Source organism: Grampus griseus (genome assembly GCF_964374135.1).
Source record: "Grampus griseus genome assembly, chromosome: X".
Taxonomy (NCBI): domain Eukaryota; kingdom Metazoa; phylum Chordata; class Mammalia; order Artiodactyla; family Delphinidae; genus Grampus; species Grampus griseus.
Window position 1 is genome coordinate 113,533,751 of NC_138999.1, and position 13,121 is coordinate 113,546,871.

General features: G+C 41.6%; 1 protein-coding gene across 3 annotated transcripts in view; it reads right to left on the reverse strand.

Moving 5' to 3' along the window:
* HS6ST2 (heparan sulfate 6-O-sulfotransferase 2) overlaps window positions 1-13,121 on the reverse strand; it is a gene marked incomplete at both ends in the record, with an annotated part of 288,942 nt that overhangs the window by 228,645 nt on the left and 47,176 nt on the right. The gene's annotated exons all lie outside the window — the stretch shown is intronic.

Here is a 13,121-nt window from a genome sequence, read left to right on the forward strand (position 1 = left end):
TGCAGAATTGCCCTAGATCCAAGAAGGCACTTTCCCACAATTCTCACTCGGGCCTTGGGAATTCTCTGTGTGTACTTTTAAGCAAACAAGTGATCCATAAAAACTGGCAAGAAGAATTTATCCTAGAGCTGCCCCTGCAAAAAGGAAGAATTTGAATTGATAAGCAGAACCGTCAATACAACTTTGTTTCAATTGTGAAACACCTTCCTTAGAGCACAGAGAAGCCAAAGAGACAGGTCATGGTAAAAAGCCTCCACACACACAGCCCAGGATGCCAGACCCTCCTGGAGGTGCTTATGGGAACTCTCTCAAGGTTCAGACCAAACCCTCCCCCCAGTGCTACTCCACTCAGGGGTCCTCAGAACCCCACCTGTGCTTCCACCCCCTCAAACCGGCTGTGTGAAAATGAAAAACCCAAATCCTAGCTCAGTCTTGGTCCAGCACAATATCCGGGCCAAAGTGACTGCCAAAGGCCTCCCTGGACTTGGCTGTCTGTTCCACCATGTGGGAGAGGCTCTCCCACACCCACCCACCCCCCTTCCAGAAGGGAAACCCACGGCAGAATGTGGGCAGCGGAGAGTCGGGGGTATCGCCCCTGCCACCTCAGAGAGGGCCATGGATCACAAAGCGGAAGTCCAGGAGGAGAGGAAATGAAATCCACTTCCCAGTGACAAGAAAGCCGTTGGCTACCCTCTAACAAGAAGCATGATTCACAAGCAAAGCAATGAAACTGCAGGGAGTGCCAAAGCCTGGGGCAGAGGACAGGTGGCGGGGGGGAGGGGGGGAGTTCAGGTTGTAGAATACGGTCCCAGCTGGTGGCATGTCTTGCCATCTTGTCAGTAATAGCAGGACTACAAGGTGATAACATTGTCCCTGGGAGGAGTAGAGAGTGGGGAGGAAGTTCAATTGATTTTAAACATGGAGCTTATATTTAATGCTTCCTTCAGTTCAAGGCTCAAGTTCAGGATTTAAAAGGTTCAAGGACCCTGAGTTAGAGTTCAGCTCTCTGGAGATGGAGCCCCAGTGTCTACATGCCCAGCCCTGTTTGAGAGGTAATGAGCAGTCCCAAAGTCCCCCATCTGCATAGGTTAGCAGGCTAGCATGTGAAAAAAGTAAGGAACCCAGCCAGCTGCTTCCTCTCTCTCCCTCCATCTGTAAGCAGCACCCAAGATGTCTGAGCATTTTGTTATGGGCTAGGTAACTGGTTAGTTTGCAATTAGCACAGATGTTTCTGGAAAGTTCCTAGTGGAGGCCCTTGATGGATGGCAGAGGAGACCTTGAATGAATTCATTTTCTTTAGCTGATAGAAATGGGGATGTAATATATCTGTAAAAAAACACACCTAAGGCTAAAGTGTCCAAGGCTGAGATGAGAAGTGGATGTTTTATTTTAAGATTCAGCACACTTTCAAGAACATAAAACTTTGTGGGGGGCGGGGGCAGAGCAGGAAGCAGGAGTGAGGGAACACTTGGTTTTACATCAACCCTCTGTTTTCTGTTAGCCCACAAAAATACTGCCTCAGCTGGAGGGGGGAGCCTAACAACCAGGAGATGTAGAGATGAGGTGACTTTTCCAAACTCTTCCCGACCAGATGGTCCACCATCCTCTGGGTGTCCCAGGCATGTTTTAGCTGTAGGAAGGGTCCCCTGCACCTGGAGATTTGGGACCCATGGAATGGGGACCAGGCAGTATTAACTCCAGTGGGGCTGCATTTGCTGGCACATCCTCACCAAGCCACTCAGCCCCACGAGTGTCCAGCCGTAGGACCCAGGACAGCTGTGGGTCCAGATGATGTGACTCCAAGTTGCATCACCACCCCTGAATTAATTTTGTAAGAATTTCTCTCTCTCTCACTCTCTCTTTTTTTTTTGTATTTTATCTATATTTTTATAATGGGGTAGAGCTGATTTTCAATGCTGTGTTTCTTTCTGCTGTATATCCACTTGATTCACTTACAGAGAGACATCAATAAATTCTTTTTCAGATTCTTTAAAAAAAATACTGCCTCAGGGTCTCCAAAAGGATGTGAAGTGAAAAATCCAAAGAGAGAGTCATTAAAAGAAAAATCTCAGCTTCTTTGGAAAACATGCTGTAACTGAAAGTTTTACTGGTTAATCATTTCAATGCAGGGGATTTAAAAACCACCACAGTCCCACAATGAGGGGCTTCAATACTGAGAAAATCCTGAAATACCTCTTTTCCAAAATGCAGGTCTATAATCCCGTCCTGTGATAAATATGGGCTTGCTTAGGTAATCCCTCTGAGCACCCCTAGCTCCTTTGTGGTGAAAATGTCAAGGGACAAAGGGGACTGGAGGATGGGTAATTTATGTGAGAATGGAAGGCCTAAACCACAGTCACCTTAGGCAAACTTTATTAACCTTTGAGATACCAGTCCCCGTTTACTAAAGAACTGAGACCCATCCAGGGTTCCACAGGCATCAGGTGTTATGTTCATTGGAATCTGGATCTCCTGACCTTCCTTTCTCTTTCGAAGGTTCTTTTAGTGGTATTCTGGAGACAGAATAACAGCTTATTTTCAGGTAATGGGCATGGAGTGGGGTTACATTTAGGATTGCCTTTTCTTGTGAATTTTAGTTTTTTTTTTTAATTGCAGTAGAGTTGATTTACAATGTTGTGTTACTTTCTGCTGTACAGCACAGTGATTCAGTTATACATATATACACATTATTTTTCATATTCTTTTCCATTACGGTTTATCATAGGATATGGAATACAATTCCCTGTGCTATATAGTAGGACCTTGTTTATCCACTGAATTTTAGTTTTCAGGCTTGATTGCCTTTGGTCCCTGGAAAGAAACATCAACCATAGGGTGGAGAGGTTTTTGGAAGTAAGTGTAGGTGGAAAACACAGGGATAGAAGGAGGGAGGTGGTGAATCGTCCTGAAGGAACACCTACTCCTTTATGGTGGGAGGGAGGTGAGAGACAGCTTGAGGGGGCAGAACATTGAGTGACTGCAAGGAATCAGCTCACGTTCCAGCCCAACAGCAGGGGCCTGATTACTTCACTCTGTGATTTTAACCTTTGGTTTACCTTGGCAAAGGAAAATCACGCTCCTGTGCTGGCAGCTGCCATAGCTGTTTCAATACAAATAACATCTTCAAGAGGGAGATTCAGAGGGGAAAACATTTTTCTTCGTTTTCTACTCAAAATCCGAGGTGAGAATATGTGCAAGTAAATATGATATTTCCTCCACATCAAGGACATGAATTCTAAAAGAATAATATTTAGCCTTTTTTACTGGCTGCCATTCAAAGACCTGGAAACATGTACTAGGAAATTTAATTACTTTGCATTTTGTAAAATGCATCAATTTCAAGTAAGAAGCTGGAGCTAGCAAGGCTGAAAAAAAAAAAAAGAAAAAAGCTGTGTCCAATCCAAGACACAAGCAGCCTGACTTCCACACACATTCTTCAGGACCTGGGAAAGCCCCACATCAGGACAGTCCACAGAAGAGAATTTACATCCAGGCAACAGTGATTAAACACCTACTATTTGCTAAGCACTTCCACGTATGTCATCTTATGCTACCTTACTTAATCTTCACCATAACCCAATAAGGAAAGTAGGTATTATCATCTCTCTTTTACAGATCAAGAAACATGAGGCTCTCAAAATGGAAATTTACTACATGTGTATACACTTGCAGTTTCTAAAAGGTTTATACATATACTCCCTCTTTTAATCCTCACAGCAACTTTTCAAATTATCTACATCAAGTATTATTAATATGTACAATAGATAAAATGAGGAAACTGGCTCCGAAAAGTGAAGTAACTGAAGGTCACAGTACTAATCAGTAGCAGGTCTGGGGCTTAAATTAAGTCTTCCAACTCTAACCCTTCAGCTCTGTCAACTTATGGTCAGATCCGGTTTCACACACTCCATTTGATTCAACCAGTGCTCTCCAAAAGGATCAGCTCAATATAATAAGGAAGGTTGTTCATGCAACAAACATGCATGCGTCAGGCACTACGCAAGTCACTGTAGGGATCAGATCCAATCTGCATACTTGCTTTTCTCAAGTACCTGCCAACCTAATGGCAACAGTAGCCAAGAGTTCACTGGCGCCTTGGCAAGGAGGGTAAGAGAGGCCTTGAGGAAGCCCCACTGTACCAATATGTAGTGACAAAGCCATCCATTTCAAATATGGAGGGAGGGAAGTTTGCAGAGTCTTCTTAGAGGGGGTAGCCTTAAAGATCAAGTAGAAGATGGAATTGAATAACATTCCAAGAGAATGGAACCACAAGAGTAAGAATATTTTTTAAAGATGCAGGGAAAAGAGTCATTTGGAAGGATAGGATTTTTAAGAAAACCTGCTAGCAAGATGTATTATTCCAAGCAATAAGCAGTTGTAAACTAACTGCTGCTACCAAGGCTATGGTAATTGGTTCAGCTCATGTTCAATGTGAATTTTAAAATGAAGAGAGATTCTAGGCTACAAAGAATGTATTTGCTTTGTTTTTAATGCTCAAAGGTGGTGAATGATAGCAAATGCCAATGAAATGCATGGAAATGACACTAGAAAGCAAAATAGAATCTCAAAAACTGCACAAAATATTAATCAAAAGAAAATAAGATCATTTGGAATATAAATCAAGGATAATAAACCCATCATACAGTCAAAATATGGAACATTTTCAATAAGGTACCACATCCTAGACACCACATACAATCAGAAAATTTTCTTGGATGGTACAACTTTAATACAGAGCACCACAACATGCTTCCCTGGCACCCCAAACCAGTCCCATTCCTGAAATAAAACCCAGAAAATCAGTAATGATGCCTGGGAAAGCAATATGTGAAAACCCCATTTCCAAGATGAAGAATTTCATAAAAAGAAATAAACTTCACCAAAGCCAGCAATGCCCCAGTTGCTTCCAGTTCCCCAGACTGCCTGACAAAAACCAATACAAATCACAAGAATTACTAATTACAAGCATTTAAGGAATTAACATCTATGTTTAATTAGCAAATTGGAATGCAAAACCCAGTTTCGAGGGCTTTCAACCTCTTTCTCCCTAAGCAGAAGAACAGTGAGTTCTATGGTCCAGTCTTAAACCACATGCAAAGTAGCTGATAGTGCAAAGGCTAACCTCTTGAGGAATTCCACCTTGTAACTAGAGTCCTGCTAAGGCCAAGCTGAGGTGTGAAATGCCCCTTCCCAATGCCTAACAGCCACTCCGTGAAGAAATCCTGTGCATCAAAAAGAAGAATGCTTATTCTAAAGAGTAACATGCTTTCAGACCATGGTATGTATAGAAAGTGTGGCTATATCTCAACTCCTGGAAACATACTGTTTGGAGCTTATTTGAAATCCTGTAACATCCTGGTAAGTACCACAGGAAACTGACAACCTCCCAGGACTTGACTGAAAACCTATACTATCCAACCACAAAGAGGTGGTTAAAAACAAAAGGAGAACAGGGTTTTCCCTCCAGGAGACTTAGCCACACCTGTCATGGTTGAAAGCAGAGGAATCCAGGCTTTCAGGCTAGAAGGAACCTTAGCTTTTGAGTTCAGTTCAATCTTCAATTCAATTTATTTTTATCCATTACACATCAATTGAACACATCCTGGGTACAAGCCTCTGTTCTGGGCACTGGAAATACAATTGGAGACTCACACTAGCTGTGGTGATCATTTTGCAATATATGCAAATATTGAATCATCATAGTGTATCCTTGAAACGAATAGAATGTCAAATGTCAATTATATCTCAATTTTAAAAAAAAGATTTAAAGAAAGACTCACTTTCTGTGCTGTAGCAGCTCATTGACTAATGGAGAAACAGTCAACGTAGCAGCCGAAGGACCTGTGGGGACATGAAACTCTTTTCCCATCACTATTGCTCTTGGCACTTCTCCTCCATTTCTTATTCTTGCCTATTAGAACACAACACTCCCAATGGTACACTGAGCTAGACTTCAGGGGACACTTTAATCCAACCTTGTACCTAACACAGGAGCCCCTCTTCAAAATGAGTGCCAGGTAGTCGGTGTCCAGCTTCTGTAGGGACGCTCCAGGTCTCCCGATGCAAGTCAAAACTTCTCCAGGACTTGCCGCTACATCACAAATGCTAACAAGATGCTTGTTCACTGATATATTCCTTTCTCTCAAGCACATCTTCATGTCTTCCTGGCTCCTTCCATATTTTCCCACCTCCCTCTACCTCAAAATTAAAATAAATGCAGTAAAGAAGTTTAGAGAGAAGAATCTCATCTGAGAAGATGTGTTATAAATTTAGTAGAGTCTATTTCATCAACTTTTTGAGTGCTTAACCCATGGTGGGGGGGGCAATTGAAAATGGGGAGCAACTTCCGTACTGAGTCAAAAAGGAAAGGCATGAAGACCACCAAGTCCTGAGGGTACCAAGAGCAGGTTCAGGAGGGGAGAAAGGAAGAGATGGATGTAGTCAGGAACGAATGTGTCACAGGTTGAGGTCTTCGGAGTGGAGCCACATACAAAAAGTATACGATCAAATGTGTGTTCAGCATGGTGACCATAGTTAACGACACTGTATCGTATACAGCTGACCCTTGAACAACTCGGGGATTAGGGGCACCGACCTTCTGCACAGTTGAAAATCCACGTATGACTTTACAGTCAGCCCTACATGTCCGTGGTTCCTCCATATGTGTGCTCTGAATCCACGGATTCAACCAATCACAGATCCTGTAGTACAGTACTACGTACTTAGTGGGGGAAAAAAAGACCTATAAGTGGACCCCTGCAATTCAAACCCGTGTTGCTCAAGGGTCAACTGTCCTTGAAAGTTGCTTAGAGAGTAGATCTTAAATGTTCTCACCACACACACAAAAAGAAAACTATGTGAGGTGATGGACGTGTCAACTAACCTTACTGTGGTATATATGTATATCAATATATACGTATATCAAAGCATCACGTTATACACCTTAAATTTACGCAGTTTTATATGTCGATTATATCTCAATACAGCCGGAAAAATAAAAATAAAAAAGATCAACTGTGTGACTGTGCTACTGGGTACATGAGTGGAGGAAAATGGAGCAGAAATGCATATCATGAAAGCTAGAAGAGCAGAGAAGCAGTGATGCATTAGACCAGTCATCAATGCAGAAGTAAGTAGGTGATGGGTAGAAAGACTACGATAGATAACACAAAGATTTCTAATTTCTCCCCCACTAACTTCAAGAGTTCAGCTTTATAAGCAACACTAACTCCTCATACCCAATGCTCCTGTAAAACAAGACACATGATTTTTGGCTTAGAGAATAATAATAACTATGAATACTTACTGTGTGCCAGGCATTGGGCTGTGTGCTTTACAGAAATTATTTCATTTAATCTTCAAAACAACCCTATGAGGTCAGCATGTCATTATTACAATCATTATGCTCATGATGCAGGAAGAAGAAACAGAGATGACAAGTACCATGTCCAATGTCACACAGCTATTAAGTGGAAGAATTCGAATTTTAATCCATGCAGTCTGACTCCAGGGCCATAGCTCCCAAGCACTCAGCTCTATGAAAAATATGGAAATGTATACATGAATGGATATTGGTTTAAAGTGTGGGCTTTGATGGCCATTATCAGGATAAGACCTGTTTCCAGCTTGAATCATCAGAATGGCTTGGTGTGCTTAGAGTACCACAAGCCCGTGTGCATATATTGTTTTTTTATTTTTAATTCTGTAATTACTTCTTGGTGACTAATGATCCAATATTGATCAAACCCATTTTGTGGTTACAGATGTTGAAAGTGAAGAAACCTGGATAAGTACAGATGGACCTCACTCCCACCATGCTGCTGGTTGAGGCTGTCACATAGGTACAGCTCTAATGACAATCACAAGGGTGGGGGAGGGAAGCTGAAGGTCACTGGCTCTCAACTCTAGGGAACTCGGGGAGTACTTCTGCCTGGGCTTTGGCTGACAGTCATTAGGAAAGTTATCTAAAGGGTCTAGTACATTTATTTTTACCTAATTATAGCTATCAACTGGCATCTTCAAAGGGCTTCAATTATGTAGTCAGCAGCCTGGGAACTCACAGCATCTGATACAAATAAATTGTATATATTACTATGTACCCTTCTTGGTCAAGGCTTTGGTAACAGGGAAGTTCCAGAACCATTTGAAGGAGTGCACATTTCTGCTGTAGCAGTGGTTCTTCCTTTTTTTTTTTTAACTCTTTATATTCAACACCTCCTTTTATTTTTTTAATGTTTTTTTTCATTGTGGTAAAAGTCACATAATATAAAACATACTATTTTAACCCTATTTAACTGTACAGTTCAGTGGCACTAAGTACATTCACGCTGTTGTGCAACTCTCACCACCATCCAGCTCCCGAGTTTTTCACCTTCCTAAACTGAAACTCTGTACCCTTTAAACACTAATTCCCCATTCCCCCTCCCCACTCCCCACCCCCTGGCCCCTGGCATCTACCAGTGTACTTTCGGACTCTATGAATTTGACTATTCTAGGCACCTCGTATAAGTGGAATCAAACAGCACAGGGGAAAGAAAAAAAGAAGGTACAATCTGTTTGCAGGGCATATATTAAGTTAACCTTAAAAATGCAGTGGTTCTTAACTTACTTTAGTTCACAGGTCCAAGGAGAGTGTGATGAACAATTCCAGATCCTTTGCTCAGAAAATGCACATATACACATACATGAATGAGTCTGTCTATAATCTTGGGCAGGGGAAGTGTAGAAACTTCCTGAAGCACATTCAAAGGCCCCTGCTTAGAATGTCACCAATGTCATGCTGAAGTCACAAGTAGAGTAAAAGTGTTATAACATGGTGCATTCCGTCACCTAAATTTTTACAAAGATTTTGTTCATTGAAGGAACAAAACGTTTTGTCAATAGAACTGAGCATCATATTCAATACGGTCTTTAAAAGCAAAAGAACACTTTACCCTGCAATATCACTTCAACGATACTTTTGTTTAACATGCCCAGTCACGTTATAATATTCTTGAGTCCCTTGTATTCCTGATAGTGGATGCTCTTGCTAATCAAAATGTGGTCCACGGATCAGCAGCTTTGGCATCACCTGGAAACTTGGTAGAAACACAGAATCCCAGGTCTCATCCCAGAGGTACTGGCTCAAGATCTGCATTTTACAAGATTCCCAGTTGATGCATATACACATGACATTTGAGAAACATTGATGGGTATGGTAGAGACATCAGGGCCTAAAGAAGCAGTGAGATGTGGTAGAATGAGGACCTAGGCTCTGAGACCAAGCTCTATTATTTGCTAGCACGTGACTGTGGGCAAATCCCTCAACTTCTGTGAGGATGCTTCCTCAACTCTATCTATATGTCAAAGGGTTTTTGTGCCTGACTCATAGTAATCACTTGACAAATGGCACTTAATGTTCTTACTGTTAAGATTTTTATTACATCTTAACAACTGTCATATGTCAGTGCTTAGTAAACTAAAAAACCTCTCTGTAGATGTAAATGGAAGGAAATGAGAGCAGTGTGCAATCGCTCTAAGTGGGATGAGAGGACCAGATGGCTCACGGGGCTTATGCATGCAAAATTAGGGGTCTGAGGCTCTATTGACCATTTCTCAGATGTGTGCCTCTGGGCGTAACGGGGAAGACTGAAGCAAAGGCTCAGGATATAAGTTCGAATGCCACACAGCTAGCATTGTTCATGAAATCCAACAGAGTTCCCAGACTGGGAGACACCCAGGGCCTGAGTGGTAGTGGGGAAGGTGGAGGGGCCATCGCACCAAGATGGTCTGACTGAAGCCGAGGAAGACGAGAGTGAAGAAGAATGAAGACGGTGTTGGGGTCTATCTAATGTCACCAAGGAGGATGTCCATTTCCTAGAGGTATACGGGTGGCTGTGTTTCCTAACTACACACCGTGAGACTAATTTCCAAATGGTCAGGGACAGAGCCAGGTCCAGAATCCAGGCCTTTAGACTGCAAATTCAGCGCTCCTTCCACCTCATCGCAGGAGCTTCATCCACAACTCGCCTAGCTTCTCTGTTTGATGTGCTTGGGGCTTTGCATAACGTGGACATGTCCCGATTCACCTCTGGCACCCAGCAGGTCAGCACTGGGGTGCTTGTGATGGAATTACAGATGGGACTTGTGAAGTCCATTTTGGGGCTATGGCATCACAACACAGCCACAATAGCTTTCAAATTACTAAGAAAAAATAGACCTATTTTTTTGTAATGGAAAAGATGACTAGGAAAGTCACCTATTACATTTTAAAAGATGATACAGTTTCCAAAGGGAGAACATGGGCTGAAGGGCAGGAAGTCCAGTTTAATGTGAGAAACAGAATATTACCAACAAAACTAAGTAAATATATATTTTCAAATTTCACTTCAAGTGCAGCCAATTTTATTTTACCTATAAAACCAAAACCTCTTCCTTCTTCTTGTCACTCAGGTCAAATTCTATCACTGATCCTTTGAGTTTCACTACTCCAGTAAACTAAGAAATTAAACTTGTCCTCCTCTAACCCATTACCTTTCATTGGCACTTAAACTTAGCACAGAGAGCATGCCACCAAGAAGAACGTAGCAATTACATAATTTTATTTTAAAGTGTGTTCATTAATCTGACCGTGTAGAGAGAAGAAATTCTTCTTTTGTGAAATACAAGGGCTCCTCATTTTTTCAGCCACATTGGAGAAAGCAGTGTTCCATTGTGATAACTGAAGGTACTTCTCAATGAACTACAATCATTTTTAAATTCTAACTACTTCCATGGAAATTATTCTAAGATGTGTCTTTTATATTTCTCTGACTTTAAAGAAGTCAGAGTATAATGTATATAGTATACATATAGTATACTGTATATGATGATATATATAAAGTATAATGATTATAATAACTTTTTCATTCAAATATGTGTGTGTGAGCTTTATTCAGTGCTTTACATGTGTCAGGCATTTGATGAGGACTTTATATACATTTGTCTCAGGGTCTTTAGGAATATCTGTCACTGTATCAAGTTATAACATGATGCTCAATGATGATATTGACATGGAAACAACTATCTAGCAGCTGGTTGTACTTGTTAGATTAACCTGTTTCCTCTTTCTGCTATCAACTATCCCTTCTACCTAGGGACACTGGCCTGTGGTTTCTAATCTGTTGCCTTAGGTCTTATCAATGGACTGAGTGATTCTGCATGCCTACAGTGTATAGTGCACAAGCTTGACGAAAACTATTTACACAACTCAGGTGCCTCTTTTGCTTCTATAGGAGCATCATTCTAATCTTGTCTCCTGGCAGATCCCCATACTAAATAACTGGAGGACTAACAAACATTAAGAGTGGAAAGATTGCCTCTCCTATTAAAGGGAATATTAAATTCATTGTTTGCTCATATTAAGAACTCAGTGAATACTTTATGATTGGGAATTTGGAGCAGGTTATAATATAGATATAGGGGTGATATGTCATAAACAACTAGAGAGTCAGTGTACCACATGAGAAAGTCAGAAAGACCATGTAACCAAATCCAAAGCAAGTGCTGATAAGTGTCAGAAGGATTTCTGCAGGACATGGTCCACCAAGAAAGACAACATGAAAGAGTCAAGTCTTGGGCTTTGAAGGAACGTGAGATTTAAAGGCAGAAATGAGGGCTTCCCTGGTGGTGCAGTGGTTAAGAAACCGCCTGCCAATGCAGGGGACATGGGTTCGAGCCCTGGTCCAGGAAGATCCCACATGCCATGGAGCAGCTAAGTCCATGTGCCACAACTACCGAGCCTCCGCTCTAGAGCCCACGAGCCACAACTACTGAGCCCATGCACCACAACCACTGAAGCCCGCATGCCTAGAGTTCATGCTCCGTAATAAGAGAAGCCACCACAATGAGAAGCCTGCGCACCTCAACGAAGAGTAGCCCCTGGTCGCCACAACTAGAGAAAGCCCGTGCACAGCAACAAAGACCCAATGCAGCCAAAAATAAATAAATAAATTTATAAAAATAAATAAATAAAGGCAGAAATGAGCAAGGTCTGAGCAGGAGACAATAAGGAAGTCCACCACGTAGAACTGTAAGATGGAACTCAATCAGAATGTGGAACATTTTAGAGATTGAGAGATACCTGTTATTGAGTAACATCCATGCTCTTCCTGGGCCAGGGGTAGCCTAAAATAGATATGGGGGGTGGGTAGAAAGATGCCAGATGATGTAGAAATTAATATGGAAAAACAGGAGAGCCTAGCTTTCTTAACAATTCAGATGGAGATATGAAGGCAGAAATACAGATTATGGCACCCAAAAGGTGTGGGTTCTGGTCCTAGCTCAGCCAATTACTAGCTGTATGGCCTTTAAGTACATAATTAAACCTCTCTGTATCTGAGTTGCTTCACCTCTAAAATGGTAATAGTAGTAGCACAATGTGAGGAGTCAGTGAAAGAGAATATATAAAGTACTTATTACAGTGCAAGGCGCATAGTAAGTGCTGGATAAATGGCAGCTCTTATTGTCCAGAGATCATTGATACGACCTGGGTCTCTAAACATGCAGAAGGAAAAAGGGAAGGCAGCTCCAGGAGTAGGGAACATACAAGAAAATGGAGATGTGAAGCCTCTCAACCTATGCGCTACCCTCTTCTATCTACAACCCTAGTAACAGATGAGTTTCAATTCTTACCATTTGGGACCTGGAGTAATTGGATTCGTTGTATAGTCTCAGATGAGTCATTTCTGCTGCTAAATATCACCTTAACCAGTATGTTGTTAGAGTGAGTCAGTGCTTTAAATGGCTTTGCATCTTCCCAGTAGTTCAGAAAACAAAATGTTTTATCTTCTAGATACTTCCACTAACTACTAGGTTCAAAAAAGGTATCCTTTTATACACGCTCTCTTTACTGACTTCAGGTAAATATATATAAGCTACTCTGGATTTTAATAAGCTGAAAAATCAGCACTTGAGGGGCCACTGTAAATTCAATCTGACATCTCAAATATGTATTAACAACTTCTGCTTCCAACCATGATGGAGTAAAAGGAATCAAATTAAACCACTAGAGAACTGGACAAAATATATGAAAACAAATAGTTTACAGACACTGGACAACAGGCCGTGCAGGACTGTGATCGCTGAGAGAAGGGGAACAAATA